Source organism: Alexandromys fortis, unplaced genomic scaffold, assembly GCF_014885135.2.
Source record: "Alexandromys fortis isolate MF-2015 unplaced genomic scaffold, M_Fortis_MF-2015_v1.1 scaffold_58, whole genome shotgun sequence".
In the NCBI taxonomy this organism is placed as follows: domain Eukaryota; kingdom Metazoa; phylum Chordata; class Mammalia; order Rodentia; family Cricetidae; genus Alexandromys; species Alexandromys fortis.
This window is the reverse complement of record NW_026067940.1, coordinates 711,728-716,271: the sequence shown is the minus strand read 5'-3', so window position 1 is coordinate 716,271 and position 4,544 is coordinate 711,728.

Sequence of the window (4,544 nt, the reverse complement as noted above, 5' to 3'; positions counted from 1 at the left end):
CTACTGAGACCTCAAGAACAATGGCAATGGGTTTTTGATCCTACTGTACCTATTGGTTTCGTGGGAGCCTAGGCAGTTTCGTGGATGCTCACCTTATTAGACCTGGATGGAGGTGGGTGGTCCTTGGACTTCCCACAGGGCAGGGAACCCTGATTGCTCTTTGGGCTGTGGAGGGAGGGGGACTTGATTGGGGGAGGGGGAGGGAAAGGGGAGGTGGCAGTGGGGAAGAGACAGAAATCTTTAATAAATAAATAAATTAAAAAAAAACAGAGCCTTAAAAAAAACAAACAAGATTTTGGACCTTTATTTAGGTGATAGTAAATGTGAATATGTTTTTTATTATTTAAAACAATTTTAAAATTTAAACCTATTTTGATTATATTCTTCCCCTCCAAGTTTGATCCTAAACCAAAACCCTCTTAACACAGTATAAAACTCCTAAAACCTGGAAAACAAAATAAACTACATCTGAAAAGAAAAAGGAAAAAACAACAACAAAAAAGCTGTAACCAAGGAAATATTAACACTGACTCTTAAGATTGAAAAACAATGGGTGACTTTAAACTTCAAGCCTTGGTATCGTAATAAAGATATTAAGATATATAAAGATAGCAGTATGATTTACAGCGAAGGTTTAAAATAGAAACAGATGGTCTTAATTTGTTTTATTTGATAATAAATATAATTTGTGTTTAAGTATTTCTTCATACTTCAATAAACCCATACTCCCTTATCCTATAAAGTTAAATATTCTTCTTAATACCTATTAAAACTGGCATTTTTGAGTCTATTTAATATGCTTTATAGGCCTCTAAAATGCCTTAAGGATACTTCCAGGCATATCAGACACACACTAAAGAAAGTGCTTCAGATAAAAATAAACATCTAAAATAAAGACTTTGTTAAAAGTGCATAGGGGCTTAAGAGAAATTAAGAGTTCAGCAGTAAGAGCACTTGCTGCTTTTCCAGAGGACCCTGGGTTCAATTCCCAGCAACCATATGGTAGCTCACAACTGTCTGTAAACCCAGCTCCAGACACACAGACATACATACAGACAAAATACCAATGCACGTAAAATAAAAATAAATAAGTAATTTTAAAAAGTTCAGTTTATCTTTATATAAAACAGCATCAATTAAGTCATAACATGATATTTAAGTCACCAAATTTTGTATTTGATATGTAAATTTTTGATAAGAATTTTCTTTTAAAATAGATTCTGAAAAGAAATTAAATATTACATTGCTCTCTCTGTGAACTTTAGGATAACGGAAAATAAGAATTAATTTATTTGATCAGAGCAAATTATTTTCAATACATTTGGAAACGTAGTATATGAAGAATCAGATACAATAATTTTTGACATTTTCCTAATATTTAAAGGTTTCCAAATATGAGTTTGCTTAGATATGTAAATACCTTAATACGTAATTATAGAACTAAAGTAAAATGTATTTATAAGCCTAAATGTCTTTAAAAATCCTTAATAAGAGTGTTATTATGGTTCCTTTTGCAGGGATATTCTTAATATATAATGAAATGTGACTTCATTAAAACTGAAATGCTTATAAAGTCATGGATGTATATATATATGTCTTTCAGAGATTCGTCTGTATAGTGGAATTATAGAAGATGTGTAAGCCTTATAAATAACAAGCCTTATAAATAAATAATGTATTTTTACATTGCCACATATGTGAAGTGAAATGGATGATGCTATTAAATCTTATAAAGGATTAAGATAAGTAACATTTTGCATTTAAAAAGTGATTAATGGCCAGTGAGAAGGCTCAGAGCGTAAAAGCACTGCCAGGAAACACTGATGACTTGAATTTGACTCTTGGATCCCACAGTGGAAGGAAGAATCTGCTCCCAATAAAGCTGGTCTTTGGCCTGGTCTTCATATTCATCCTGTGACACACACATTCTCTCCCATCACACACACACACACACACACACACACACACACACACACACACACACACACGCAGAAGCAGAGACAGAGATAGAGACTGACAGTTATAATAAATATAATAAAAAATAAAGCATAATTAAATTTTTAAAATAGAGTTTTGTTAGCTGCTAAATAAAATCCAGACTTGTTTTTGTTAGGAAAACTGAAAATGTAAATTTAAGAGGGATGAAAATAATTAAAATACTGGCTCTACACATGGAGTCATGATGTGTAGGCTTTGCTCTGCAAGGAGTATACACATACTTTTTCAGTGATGAGATGAGCCACTTTTGCTTTGGGGATGATAGGATTGTAATTATACATATATTGCTGATAGAAAGTTTATTGTAAACTATTGAAAGAGATTTTATGTATATTAGTGTAAAATTTGGTAGACATATACATTATTATTAAGATAAAAGTCAGTATTGTTCGCAGAAGGCAATATTATATTTATAGTAGCTATATTCATTAGTCTCAACTGTTATGTTTATAATATATGCATATAACAAAAAGTATTTTATGGTATGTGTAATATAAACTATGTATGCACCTGAATACACACTATATAAAATCATACAACTGACTCTGACAGACATGGCAAAATAGAAATGTCATTGAAAAGTTTGGTAATTTTTATGGTTTTAAGATATATGTATATTTAAATGTATTTAAATGTATATTTAAATGTATAAATGACAAAAATCTCCATGATTTTAAATATCATAAGGCAAAAAGATCTAGAGTAAGCAAAACCTTAGACTTTCTACATACCAGGTATGTTACACACTATGAATAAATATTCTATCTATAAATGGCATGCATAATTTTTCTAGAGTATAAATATGTCTATAAAGTTATTAATTAAAAATTTACAAAACTACCTTTGAGACTACACACTAAATATAGCCATGAGCCACAATTCTCAAGAAATTTTTGATTGCTATTGGAAACATAATATCAGGATTGTTAAACTTAAGTCTAATTTTTATTCTTTCTTCTCCTTATCCCAAGCCAATATTTTAAAAAAGAAAACCAGACAATATAAGGAACACTGATAGCATACATATGAGTTCTAATCACTTGAATAACATCGTATTTAGTGCTACAAAGATTATATTAAAACCTTTGATGAGTCATATGCATTTTGCACTTATAGTAGGCTTACAAAGAATAAATCTCATAAGTGTCTAAGATTTATATGGAATTACAGTGTATAATCTTCTAATACTTGTATTAAAAACTCTTGGACTTCCTTAAAATGTTGATTGACTTTTAGTAACATTTAAAAAGGATTAACTTTAAAGGACAAGAATTTGATATTTTATGAATATTGATAGTTTTTCCAAGATTTTGAAAGAACCAGAGCTCTTTAAAATTTCTATTTGGGAGCTGGGTGGTGGTGGTGCATGCCTTTAATCCCATCACTCAGGAGGCAGAGGCAGGTGGATATCTGTGAATTCAAGATCATACTGTACTTATTTGAAAAAAAACTATATATCAGAAGTATAAAAAATCAACTGACATGCATCATGCTCATTTCTTAATTACATACTCCTTAGAGACCAAGACTCTGGGCTGCAAACATCACTTTATTTAATGCAAATTTTCTTAGTGGCAGAACCATTTAATCTGTTCATTTTATATCTGTTTTTTTATTAAGGTACTAACTTAATGAAAACTGACACAAAACTGACACTGACACTGGTTCAAATATTATCCTCTAGCAAAAATAAATCACATCCCTTGATGCTGTGAAGCTTGAAGTTTAGCAGGAAAATGATCATTAAACCAGAAATAAAGTGTATATTTAATTTGACAGACAATAAGATGATGGCATGGGTGTTTATGGTAGGAATATTTAGTCAACCTAAGAAATGAAACTAGGTCAACAAAGAATTTCAGGGATGTGATATATAATGATCTGGTCAGGAATGAATATATTCTAAACAGATACTGGTACAGTAGCACTGAAGGCCCCTTAAGGGCAAGTGTGTGGCCAAAAGAAGAGAATCTACCTTTTCTGGGGAGAGACATGCCCCTGTCTCCTTCCTCCCTTTAGAGTTCATCCAATCATACCAGGAACTGCTTGCCTAAGGGACCGCTCTCGGGAAGGTGGGTTCACTTTACGTCATGCTAAAGAGATCAGAGGAGTAGTTAGCCCGTCAATGGGATAATGTATTTTTCTCTCCAGGAATTTTTACGCCCATTACAGTCCATATGGGCCACCATGAGGATCTGTTGGATCTGTCTACCAAAAGGTGTATCTTTTCTGCTTTCTCTTTCTTTAAGATGTTGGCCAGAGCCGATCTGATTTCTCTGATGTTTTGGGCCTTTTCATCCTCTCTGTATTGTTCCCCTCCCAGCAATGAGGCTGCTTGTCCATCATGGGGCTGACCTCCATACTATTCTAACTCCAACAGCGTGGCTTTTTCTCTTTCTTTTCTGTTTCCCCTCCAGATGGGTGCAATGATTTATACCTGGCCTGCTCTGTGATTTTTCTTCTATACTCTAATAAATTTGTCCCCAAGCATCTCTTTGACTCCATTTTAATTTTTTTTTTTTTTTTTTTTTTTTTTTTTTTCGAGA